At 64.5% G+C, this 12,204-nt stretch overlaps 1 protein-coding gene across 1 annotated transcript in view; it reads right to left on the bottom strand.

Moving 5' to 3' along the window:
• LOC137377822 (kidney mitochondrial carrier protein 1-like) overlaps positions 1-7,194 on the bottom strand; it is a 211,028-nt gene extending 203,834 nt beyond the window's left edge. The window contains exon 1 of the mRNA XM_068047902.1: positions 7,124-7,194. The gene's annotated coding sequence lies outside the window, so the exon portion shown is untranslated. The remainder of the gene's footprint in view (positions 1-7,123) is intronic.
• Between the last annotated feature and the right edge of the window lie 5,010 nt (positions 7,195-12,204).

Raw genomic sequence — 12,204 nt, 5'->3', positions numbered from 1 at the left:
TGGGAGGAGGAGAAGGGGTGGGGTGGGGGAGGAGGAGAAGGGGTGGGGTGGGGGAGGAGGAGAAGGGGTGGGGTGGGGGAGGAGGAGAAGGGGTGGGGTGGGGGAGGAGGAGAAGGGGTGGGTGGGGGAGGAGGAGAAGGGGTGGGGGTGGGGGAGGAGGAGAAGGGGTGGGGTGGGGGAGGAGGAGAAGGGGTGGGGTGGGGGAGGAGGGAGAAGGGGTGGGGTGGGGGGAGGAGGAGAAGGGGTGGGGTGGGGAGGGGAGGGAGGAGGAGGAGAAGGGGTGGGGTGGGGTGGGGAGGAGGAGAAGGGGGGGTGGGGTGGGAGGAGGAGGAGAAGGGGTGGGGTGGGGAGGAGAAGGGGTGGGGTGGGGAGGAGAAGGGGTGGGGTGGGGAGGAGAAGGGTGGGTGGGGAGGAGAAGGGGTGGGGTGGGGAGGAGAAGGGGTGGGGTGGGGAGGAGAAGGGGTGGGGTGGGGAGGAGAAGGGGTGGGGTGGGGAGGAGAAGGGTGGGGTGGGAGGAGAAGGGGTGGGTGGGGAGGAGAAGGGGGTGGGGTGGGGAGGAGAAGGGGTGGGGTGGGGAGGAGAGGGGTGGGGGTGGGGAGGAGAAGGGGTGGGGTGGGGAGGAGAAGGGGTGGGGTGGGGAGGAGAAGGGGTGGGGTGGGGAGGAGAAGGGGTGGGGTGGGGAGGAGAAGGGGTGGGGTGGGGAGGAGAAGGGGTGGGGTGGGGAGGAGAAGGGGTGGGGTGGGGAGGAGAAGGGGTGGGGTGGGAGGAGAAGGGGTGGGGTGGGGAGGAGGGGGAGGAGAAGGGGTGGGGTGGGGAGGAGGGGGAGGAGAAGGGGTGGGGTGGGGAGGAGGGGGAGGAGAAGGGGTGGGGTGGGGAGGAGGGGGAGGAGAAGGGGTGGGGTGGGGAGGAGGGGGAGGAGAAGGGGTGGGGTGGGGAGGAGGGGAGGAGAAGGGGTGGGGTGGGGAGGAGGAGGAGGAGGAGGAGAGGGGTGGGGTGGGGAGGAGGAGGAGGAGGAGGAGAAGGGGTGGGGTGGAGGAGGAGAAGGGGTGGGGTGGAGGAGGAGGAGGAGGAGAAGGGGTGGGGTGGAGGAGGAGGAGGAGAAGGGGTGGGGTGGGGGAGGAGGAGAAGGGGTGGGGTGGGGGAGGAGGAGAAGGGGTGGGGTGGGGGAGGAGGAGAAGGGGTGGGGTGGGGGAGGAGGAGAAGGGGTGGGGTGGGGGAGGAGGAGAAGGGGTGGGGTGGGGGAGGAGGAGAAGGGGTGGGGTGGGGGAGGAGGAGAAGGGGTGGGGTGGGGGGAGGAGGAGAAGGGGTGGGGTGGGGGAGGAGGAGAAGGGGTGGGGTGGGGGAGGAGGAGAAGGGGTGGGGTGGGGGAGGAGGAGAAGGGGTGGGGTGGGGGAGGAGGAGAAGGGGTGGGGTGGGGGAGGAGGAGAAGGGGGTGGGGTGGGGGAGGAGGAGAAGGGGTGGGGTGGGAGGGAGGAGGAGGAGAAGGGGTGGGGTGGGGGAGGAGGAGAAGGGGTGGGGTGGGGGAGGAGGAGAAGGGGTGGGGTGGGGGAGGAGGAGAAGGGGTGGGGTGGGGGAGGAGGAGGGGTGGGGTGAGGAGGAGGGGTGGGGTGGGGAGGAGAAGGGGTGGGGTGGGGAGGAGAAGGGGTGGGGTGGGGAGGAGAAGGGGTGGGGTGGGGAGGAGGGGGGAGGAGAAGGGGTGGGGTGGGGAGGAGGGGGAGGAGAAGGGGTGGGGTGGGGAGGAGGGGGAGGAGAAGGGGTGGGGTGGGGAGGAGGGGGAGGAGAAGGGGTGGGGTGGGAGGAGGGGGAGGAGAAGGGGTGGGGTGGGGAGGAGGGGGAGGAGAAGGGGTGGGGTGGGGAGGAGGAGGAGGAGGAGGAGAAGGGGTGGGGTGGAGGAGGAGGAGGAGAAGGGGTGGGGTGGGGGAGGAGGAGAAGGGGTGGGGTGGGGGAGGAGGAGAAGGGGTGGGGTGGGGAGGAGGAGAAGGGGTGGGGTGGGGGAGGAGGAGAAGGGGTGGGGTGGGGGAGGAGGAGAAGGGGTGGGGTGGGGGAGGAGGAGGGGGAAGGGGTGGGTGGGGGAGGAGGAGAAGGGGTGGGGTGGGGGGAGGAGGAGGGGAAGGGGTGGGGTGGGGAGGAGGAGGGGAAGGGGTGGGGGGGGGAGGAGGAGGGGAAGGGGTGGGGGGGGGGGAGGAGGAGGGGAAGGGGTGGGGGGGGGGGAGGAGGAGGGGAAGGGGTGGGGGGGGGGAGGAGGAGGGGAAGGGGTGGGGGGGGGGGAGGAGGAGGGGAAGGGGTGGGGGGGGGGGGGAGGAGGAGGGGAAGGGGTGGGGGGGGGAGGAGGAGGGAAGGGGTGGGGGGGGGAGGAGGAGGGGAAGGGGTGGGGGGGGGGAGGAGGGGAAGGGTGGGGGGGGGGAGGAGGAGGGGAGGGTGGGGGGGGGGAGGAGGAGGGGAAGGGGTGGGGGGGGGAGGAGGAGGGGAAGGGGTGGGGGGGGGGAGGAGGAGGGGAAGGGGTGGGGGGGGGAGGAGGAGGGGAAGGGGTGGGGGGGGGAGGAGGAGGGGAAGGGGTGGGGGGGGGGAGGAGGAGGGGAAGGGTGGGGGGGGGGAGGAGGAGGGGAAGGGGTGGGGGGGGGGAGGAGGAGGGGAAGGGGTGGGGGGGGGGAGGAGGAGGGGAAGGGGTGGGGGGGGGGGGAGGAGGAGGGGAAGGGGTGGGGGGGGGGGAGGAGGAGGGGAAGGGGTGGGGGGGGGGGAGGAGGAGGGGAAGGGGTGGGGGGGGGGGGAGGAGGAGGGGAAGGGGTGGGGGGGGGGGGAGGAGGAGGGGAAGGGGTGGGGGGGGGGGAGGAGGAGGGGAAGGGGTGGGGGGGGGGGGAGGAGGAGGGGAAGGGGTGGGGGGGGGGGGGAGGAGGAGGGGAAGGGGTGGGGGGGGGGAGGAGGAGGGGGAAGGGGTGGGGGGGGGAGGAGGAGGGGAAGGGGTGGGGGGGGGGGAGGAGGAGGGGAAGGGGTGGGGGGGGGGGAGGAGGAGGGGGGGAAGGGGTGGGGGGGAGGAGGAGGGGAAGGGGTGGGGGGGGGGGAGGAGGAGGGGAAGGGGTGGGGGGGGGGGAGGAGGAGGGGAAGGGGTGGGGGGGGGGGGAGGAGGAGGGGAAGGGGTGGGGGGGGGGGGGAGGAGGAGGGAAGGGGTGGGGGGGGGGGGGAGGAGGAGGGGAAGGGGTGGGGGGGGGGGGGGAGGAGGAGGGGAAGGGGTGGGGGGGGGGGGAGGAGGAGGGGAAGGGGTGGGGGGGGGGGGGAGGAGGAGGGGAAGGGGTGGGGGGGGGGGGAGGAGGAGGGGAAGGGGTGGGGGGGGGGGGAGGAGGAGGGGAAGGGGTGGGGGGGGGGGGGGAGGAGGAGGGAAGGGGTGGGGGGGGGGGGGAGGAGGAGGGGAAGGGGTGGGGGGGGGGGGAGGAGGAGGGGAAGGGGTGGGGGGGGGGGGAGGAGGTGGGGAAGGGGTGGGGGGGGGGGAGGAGGAGGGGAAGGGGTGGGGGGGGGGGAGGAGGAGGGAAGGGGTGGGGGGGGGGGAGGAGGAGGGGAAGGGGTGGGGGGGGGGGAGGAGGAGGGGAAGGGGGTGGGGGGGGGGAGGAGGAGGGGAAGGGGTGGGGGGGGGGGAGGAGGAGGGGAAGGGGTGGGGGGGGGAGGAGGAGGGGAAGGGGTGGGGGGGGGGAGGAGGGGGAAGGGGTGGGGGGGGGGAGGAGGAGGGGAAGGGGTGGGGGGGGGGAGGAGGAGGGGAAGGGGTGGGGGGGGGGGAGGAGGAGGGGAAGGGGTGGGGGGGGGGGAGGAGGAGGGGAAGGGGGGGGGGGGGGGAGGAGGAGGGGAAGGGGTGGGGGGGGGGGAGGAGGAGGGGAAGGGGGTGGGTGGGGGGGGGAGGAGGGGAAGGGGTGGGGGGGGGGGAGGAGGAGGGGAGGGGTGGGGGGGGGGGGAGGAGGAGGGGAAGGGGTGGGGGGGGGGGAGGAGGAGGGGAAGGGGTGGGGGGGGGGGAGGAGGAGGGGAAGGGGTGGGGGGGGGGAGGAGGAGGGGAAGGGGTGGGGGGGGGGGGGAGGAGGAGGGGAGGGGTGGGGGGGGGGGAGGAGGAGGGGAAGGTGGGGGGGGGGGGAGGAGGAGGGGAAGGGGTGGGGGGGGGGGAGGAGGAGGGAAGGGGTGGGGGGGGGGGAGGAGGAGGGGAAGGGGTGGGGGGGGGGGGAGGAGGAGGGGAAGGGGTGGGGGGGGGGAGGAGGAGGGGAAGGGGTGGGGGGGGGGGGAGGAGGAGGGGAAGGGGTGGGGGGGGGGGAGGAGGAGGGGAAGGGGTGGGGGGGGGGGGGAGGAGGAGGGGAAGGGGTGGGGGGGGGGGAGGAGGAGGGGAAGGGGTGGGGGGGGGAGGAGGAGGGGAAGGGGTGGGGGGGGGGAGGAGGAGGGGAAGGGGTGGGGGGGGGGAGGAGGAGGGGAAGGGGTGGGGGGGGGGAGGAGGAGGGGAAGGGGTGGGGGGGGGGAGGAGGAGGGGAAGGGGTGGGGGGGGGAGGAGGAGGGGAAGGGGTGGGGGGGGGGAGGAGGAGGGGAAGGGGTGGGGGGGGGAGGAGGAGGGGAAGGGGTGGGGGGGGGGGAGGAGGAGGGGAAGGGGTGGGGGGGGGAGGAGGAGGGGAAGGGGTGGGGGGGGGAGGAGGAGGGGAAGGGGTGGGGGGGGTGGAGGAGGGGAAGGGGTGGGGGGGGAGGAGGAGGGGAAGGGGTGGGGGGGGGAGGAGGGGAAGGGGTGGGGGGGGGGAGGAGGGGAAGGGGTGGGGGAGGAGGAGGGGAAGGGGTGGGGGGGGGAGGAGGGGAAGGGGTGGGGGGGGGGGGAGGAGGAGGGGAGGGGAGGGGGGAGGGAGGAGGGGAAGGGAGGAGGGGAAGGAGGAGGGAAGGGGTGGTGGAGGGAAGGGGTGGGGGTGGAGGAGGGGAAGGGGTGGGGGTGGAGGAGGGGAGGGGTGGGGGGGAGGAGGGGAAGGGGTGGGGGGGAGGAGGGGAAGGGGTGGGGGGGGGAGGAGGGGAAGGGGTGGGGGGGGAGGAGGGGAAGGGGTGGGGGGGGAGGAGGGGAAGGGGTGGGGGGGGGAGGAGGGGAAGGGGTGGGGGGGGGGAGGGGTGGGGGGGGTGGGGGGAGGAGAGGAGGGGAAGGGGTGGGGGGTGGGGAGGAGGAGGGGAAGGGGTGGGGGGTGGGGAGGAGGAGGGGAAGGGGTGGGGGTGGGGAGGAGGAGGGGAAGGGGTGGGGGGTGGGGAGGAGGAGGGGAAGGGGTGGGGGGTGGGGAGGAGGAGGGGAAGGGGTGGGGGGTGGGGAGGAGGAGGGGAAGGGGTGGGGGGTGGGGAGAGAGGAGGGGAAGGGGTGGGGGGTGGGGAGAGGAGGGGAAGGGGTGGGGGGGGAGAGAGGAGGGGAAGGGGTGGGGGGGGGAGAGGAGGGGAAGGGGTGGGGGGGGGAGAGAGGAGGGGAAGGGGTGGGGGGGGGAGAGAGGAGGGGAAGGGGTGGGGGGGGGGAGAGGAGGGGAAGGGGTGGGGGGGGAGAGGAGGGGAAGGGGTGGGGGGGGGGAGAGGAGGGGAAGGGGTGGGGGGGGGGGGAGAGGAGGGGAAGGGGTGGGGGGGGGGGAGAGGAGGGGAAGGGGTGGTGGGGGGAGAGGAGGGGAAGGGGTGGAGAGGAGGGGAAGGGTGGGGGGGGGGGAGGGAGGGAGGGTGGGGGGGGGAGAGGAGGGGAAGGGTGGGGGGGGGGGGAGAGGAGGGGAAGGGGTGGGGGGGGGAGAGAGGAGGGGAGGGGTGGGGGGGGAGAGAGGAGGGGAGGGGTGGGGGGGGGAGAGAGGAGGGGAAGGGGTGGGGGGGGGAGAGAGGAGGGGAAGGGGTGGGGGGGGGAGAGAGGAGGGGAAGGGTGGGGGGGAGAGAGGTGGGGAAGGGGTGGGGGGGGGAGAGAGGAGGGGAAGGGGTGGGGGGGGGGAGAGAGGAGGGGAAGGGGTGGGGGGGGGAGAGAGGAGGGGAAGGGTGGGGGGGGGGAGAGAGGAGGGGAAGGGGTGGGGGGGGGAGAGAGAGGGGAAGGGGTGGGGGGGGGAGAGAGGAGGGGAAGGGGTGGGGGGGGGAGAGAGGAGGGGAAGGGGTGGGGGGGGGGGAGAGAGGAGGGGAAGGGGGGGGGGGGGGAGAGGAGGGGGAAGGGGTGGGGGGGGGGAGAGGAGGGGGAAGGGGTGGGGGGGGGAGAGGAGGGGAAGGGGTGGGGGGGGGAGAGGAGGGGAAGGGGTGGGGGGGGGGAGGGAGGGGGAAGGGGTGGGGGGGGGAGAGGAGGGGAAGGGGTGGGGGGGGGGGAGAGGAGGGGAAGGGGTGGGGGGGGGGGAGAGGAGGGGAAGGGGTGGGGGGGGAGAGGAGGGGAAGGGGTGGGGGGGGAGAGGAGGGGAAGGGGGGGGGAGAGAGGAGGGGAAGGGGTGGGGGGGGGGAGAGAGGAGGGAAGGGGTGGGGGGGGGAGAGAGGAGGGGAAGGGGTGGGGGGGGGGAGAGAGGAGGGGAAGGGGTTGGGGGGGGGGAGAGAGGAGGGGAAGGGGTGGGGGGGGGAGAGAGGAGGGGAAGGGGGGTGGGGGGGGGGGAGAGAGGAGGGGAAGGGGTGGGGGGGGGGGAGAGAGGGGGAAGGGGTGGGGGGGGGAGAGGAGGGGAAGGGGTGGGGGGGGGAGAGAGGGGGGAAGGGGTGGGGGGGGAGAGGAGGGGAGGGGTGGGAGAGGAGGGGAAGGGGTGGGGGGGGAGAGGAGGGGAAGGGTGGGGGGGGAGAGGAGGGAAGGGGGGGGAGAGGAGGGGAGGGGGGTGAGGAGGGGAAGGGGGGAGAGGAGGGGAAGGGGGGGGAGGAGGGGAAGGGGGGGTGAGGAGGGGAAGGGGGGGAGAGGAGGGGAAGGGGAGTGAGGGGAGTGGGAGGGGAGAGGGGAGTGAGGGGGGAGGGGGGAGTGAGGGGGGAGGGGGAGTGAGGGGGGAAGGGGAGTGAGGGGGAAGGGGGAGGTGGGGGGGAAGGGGAGTGAGGGGGGAAGGGGAGTGAGGGGGGAAGGGGAGTGAGGGGGGAAGGGGAGTGAGGGGGGAAGGGGAGTGAGGGGGGAAGGGGAGTGAGGGGGGAAGGGGAGTGAGGGGGAAGGAAGGCTCCGTTCACCTACCGGCTCGTGCTAAGGGCAGCGAATTTCACGCACTTTCCGCCGGCGAAGCAACAATTCGTCACTTCCTTTCCGGCTGTGACTCTATTAAACATGGCCGTTATCCTAACCGGAAGGTGAGGTTGCCAAGGTAACAAGGGTCGTCAAACAGGAGCAAAGCGTTGAGATCACACGGGGGAACCAGAGACAAGCGGAAATAAGAGAGACAACTGGGGATAAACACAGATGACAGATAGCCGGTGATCAGCACAGCCAATCAAGAATAAGAATATAAAAACTGGGAGTAGGCCATTCGATGCCTCGTGCCTTTTCGTTCAACAAGATCGTGGCCGGTTTTCTCCCTGAACTCCCATATCCCTCACTACCTGGAAACCTATCGATCGCAGCCTTCAATAAACATAACAGCTGGGCAACGACTGTTTGCTGGATGGACAATTCCAAATATTCACACAACACACTGAGTGAAGAAATTTCTTTTCAATCCAGTGTGAAATAGCGTTCCCTTATCCTTTAGTTCCAGAGTCTATGGACATCTATCCAGAATACTCAGCATCGCTATAGCAAGTGTACGAGCAAACATTGACTACTTGTGCAAGTGAAAACAATGCCAGATATCTCACTTAATCAGTTTCAATATCTTGATTTGAAAGTGAGTCATAAGCCAGGATTTTAGTCTGGCGACAGGGGTCTCGACATCCAGAAAAAGCGACACCAAGATCGCGGGTGGCCTCTTGTCTGGAAGGCCCACTGAATCTAGTACCAATCAGGCACTTAAATGGAGAGTGGTAGCCTTCCACAGGATCAAGGACTCCATTGCTGGAAGTCCTGTGCAGGCAGTGGCTGCTGCTGGAAAATCCGCTAAAGGACGCTGAGGATCGTTGCTGGACCCAGGCCAGAGGTTTTATTTTATTTATTTAATTTAGAGATACAGCACTGAAACAGGCCCTTCAGCCCACCGAGTCTGTGCTAACCAACAGCCACCCATTTATACTAATCCTACATTAATCCCATATTCCTACCACATCCCCACCATTCTCCTACCACCTACCTACACTAGGTAGAGGCAATTTACAATGGCCAATTTATTTATCAACCTGCAAGTCTTTGGCTGTGGAGGAAACTGGAGCACCCGGCGAAAACCCACGCGGTCACAGGGAGAACTTGCAAACTCCGCATAGGCAGTACCCAGAACCGAACCCGGGTCGCTGGAGCTGTGAGGCTGCAGTGCTAACCACTGCGCCACTGTGCCGAAAAATGGGAGGGCTCTCGTCGGGTAGTTGTCGTAGGGGAGGGGGGAATAGGGGGATCAGCAGCAAGGGCAGTGGGGTGCCTGATGCCGGTTCTCTTTTTCAGGCACTAGGTGCCTTACAACGAGGGACCCCCCTCCACCCTCCCCCACCCTCCATCCTGGAGCTAGAAAGCAGCCCACACAGTTTTTCGTGCCATGCTTCCCAAGCGATGACAGGGATGTCCACCACACGGCTAATAGCGGCTGTGCCAAGAAGAGGCCCTTAATTGGGGTTAATTGCCCACTAATTGCTCACAAGGTGGGAGTAGATTGGGCAGTTAGTTTTATTTCGGCTGGCGCAGACACGATGGGCTGAATGGCCTCATTCTGTGCCATAATTTTTCGATGGTTCTATGGTTAAGGGCCTCAATTGGCAGCGGGGCAGGAAGGCCATCCTGCCCCAGACTAAATTTTGGCAGAGGCAGGATGGTAGCAAGACTTTCCTTATTTTATACTCCATTCCCCTTGCAATAAGTACCAATATTTCATTTGCCTTCCTAATTACTTGCAGTACCTTTTTTTGATTCATGTACAAGGACACCCAGATCTCTATGTACTGCAGCATTCTGGAGTCTCTCTTCATGTAAATATTCTGCTTTTCTCTTCTTCCTGCCAAAGTGGATAACCTCACATTTTCCCACATTATACTCCATCTGCCCAGTCACTTAACCTATCTATATCACTTTGCAGATATTTTGGCTTGGATAACATCCGGGTGACAGGGGTCTCGACCACCAGCAAAAGTGCCGGCGAGATCTCTACGTTGCCTCCTCTGGGGAAGGCCCGCCAGATCAAGTGCCAATTAGGCACATGGGTGGACAGTGGCCGGCCTTCCCTGGGATCATGTTCCCAGTGGCGGAAGTCCCGACTGCTGAGAGCTGCCGACCAATCAGAGGTCGGCAGCTCTTTCGCTGAGCAGCACCACTGTGAAGCGATGGTCGCTGCCAGTACTCAACTCACCCAAGGCCCTGGAACCAAGTCACAGGTAAGTCTCAGTGGGAGGGTTTTCGCGGGGCGGAGGTTGTGGGGGAGGGGATTTAGGGGGGTCGGCAGCAAGGACAGGGGGTGGCTCTCAGTGGCCGACCCCCCCCCCCCCCCCATCTTCCTGATGCCGGATCCCTCGTTCAGGCACTACATGCTATACGGGTTTGTTTAGCGAGCTTCCCGTGTGGCAACTGGCCCACCCGTAGCTGGGCTAATTCCGGCAGCGGGGTGATGAGGCCCTTAATTGGGCATTAATTGCCCACTTAAGGGCCTCAATTGATGGCAGGGCAGGAAGGCCATACACTCCCTGGACTTAATTTGGGTGGAGATGGGCGGCAGCCGTCCTGCCCGATTATATGTTCTCCCCACCTCCAAACTCGAGCATAAAATTCTCCCCTTTGTGTCCTCCTACCTATCTTTGTTTCGGCCACAAATTTGACGACAATATTGCCATGTAAAATGCAACGCACCAAGGCTCCTTAGACAGTACCTTCCAAACCCGTGACCTCCACCAACTAGAAGGACAAGGGCAGCAAGTGCATGGGAACACCACCACCTGCAAGTTCCCCTCCAAGTTACACACCATCCTGACTTGGAACTATATCGCTGTTCCTTCACTGGGTCAAAATTCTGCAACTCCCTTCCTAACAGCACTGTGGGTGTACCTACCTCACATGGACTGCAGCGGTTCAAGAAGGCAGCTCACCACCACATTCTCAAGGGGTATTAGGGATGAGCCAGTGACGCCCACATCCCATGAATGAATAAAAAAAAGTCAAGGAAAACCCAAAAGTGTTATATAAATACATAAAGCGCAAGTGGATAACTAAGAAAAGAGTAGGGAGACCAGTGAGAGACCAAAAAGGGAACTTGTGTGTGGAGGCGGAAGATATGGGCATGGTTCTTAATGACTACTTTGTGTCTGCTTTCACAAAAGAGCGTGACGAAGCAGACATTGTCATATAGAAGGAGTATGACATATTGGATGGTATAAACATAGTGAGAGAGGAAATATTAAGGGTATAGCATCTTTGAAAGTGGAAAATTGCCAGGTCCTGATGAAATGTATCTCATGCTGCTAACGGAAGCAAAGAAGGAAGTAGCAGAGGCTCTGACAATCAATTTCCAATCATCTGGCTACAGATGTGATGCTAATGGACTGGAGTACTGGTAATGTCGAGTCGAAGAGACTTAGCAGTTGGCAGGAAAAAAGACAGAAGCGCAAGGGGAGAGCCAACTGTGTAACAGCCCCGACAAACAAATTTTTCTGCAGCACCTGTGGAAGAGTCTGTCACTCTAGAATTGGCCTTTATAGCCACTCCAGGCGCTGCTTCACAAACCACTGACCACCTCCAGGCGCGTATCCATTGTCTCTCGAGATAAGGAGGCCAAAGAAGAAGACTGAATTAGAATTAGAACATTAGAACATTACAGCGCAGTACAGGCCCTTCGGCCCTCGATGTTGCGCCGACCTGTGAAACCATCTGACCTACACTATTCCATTTTCATCCATATGTCTATCCAATGACCACTTAAATGCCCTTAAAGTTGGCGAATCTACTACTGCTGCAGGCAGGGCGTTCCACGCCCTTACTACTCTCTGAGTAAAGAAACTACCTCTCACATCTGTCCTATATCTATCACCCCTCAACTTGAAGCTATGTCCCCTCATGTTTGCCATCACCATCCGAGGAAAAAGACGCTCACTATCCACCCTATCTAACCCTCTGATTATCTTATATGTCTCTATTAAGTCACCTCTCCTCCTCCTTCTCTCCAACGAAAACAACCTCAAGTCCCTCAGCCTTTCCTCGTAAGACCTTCCCTCCATACCAGGCAACATCCTAGTAAATCTCCTCAGCACCCTTTCCAAAGCTTCCACATCCTTCCTATAATGCGGTGACCAGAACTGCACGCAATACTCCAGGTGCGGTCTCACCAGAGTTTTGTACAGCTGCAGCATGACCTCGTGGCTCCGAAACTCGATCCCCCTACTAATAAAAGCTAACACACCATATGCCTTCTTAACAGCCCTATTAACCTGGGTAGCAACCTTCAGGGATTTATTCACCTGGACACCAAGATCTCTCTGTTCATCTACACGACCAAGAATATTCCCATTAGCCCAGTACTCTGCATTCCTGTTACTCCTTCCAAAGTGAGTCACCTCGCACTTTTCCGCGTTAAACTCCATTTGCCATCTCTCAGCCCAGCTCTGCAGCCTATCTATGTCCCTCTGTACCCTACAACATCCTTCGGCACTATCCACAACTCCACCGACCTTAGTGTCATCTGCAAATTTACTAACCCACCCTTCTACACCCTCTTCCAGGTCATTTATAAAAATGACAAACAGCAGTGGCCCCAAAACAGATCCTTGCGGTACACCACTAGTAACTAAACTCCAGGATGAACATTTGCCATCAACCACCACCCTCTGTCTTCTTTCAGCTAGCCAATTTCTGATCCAAAGCTCTAAATCACCTTCAACCCCATACTTGCGTATTTTCTGCAATAGCCTACCGTGGGGAACCTTATCAAACGCCTTACTGAAATCCATATACACCACATCCACTGCTTTACCCTCATCCACCTGTTTGGTCACCTTCTCGAAAAACTCAATAAGGTTTGTGAGGCACAACCTACCGTCACAAAATCGTGCTGACTATCTCTAATTAACTTATTCTTTTCAAGATGATTATAAATCCTGTCTCTTATAACCTTTTCCAACATTTTACCCACAACCGAAGTAAGGCTCACAGGTCTATAATTACCAGGGCTGTCTCTACTCCCCTTCTTGAACAAGGGGACA

This window comes from Heterodontus francisci, chromosome 15 (assembly GCF_036365525.1).
Source record: "Heterodontus francisci isolate sHetFra1 chromosome 15, sHetFra1.hap1, whole genome shotgun sequence".
Lineage (NCBI taxonomy): Eukaryota > Metazoa > Chordata > Chondrichthyes > Heterodontiformes > Heterodontidae > Heterodontus > Heterodontus francisci.
This window is presented reverse-complemented; position numbering and strand designations above follow the sequence as displayed.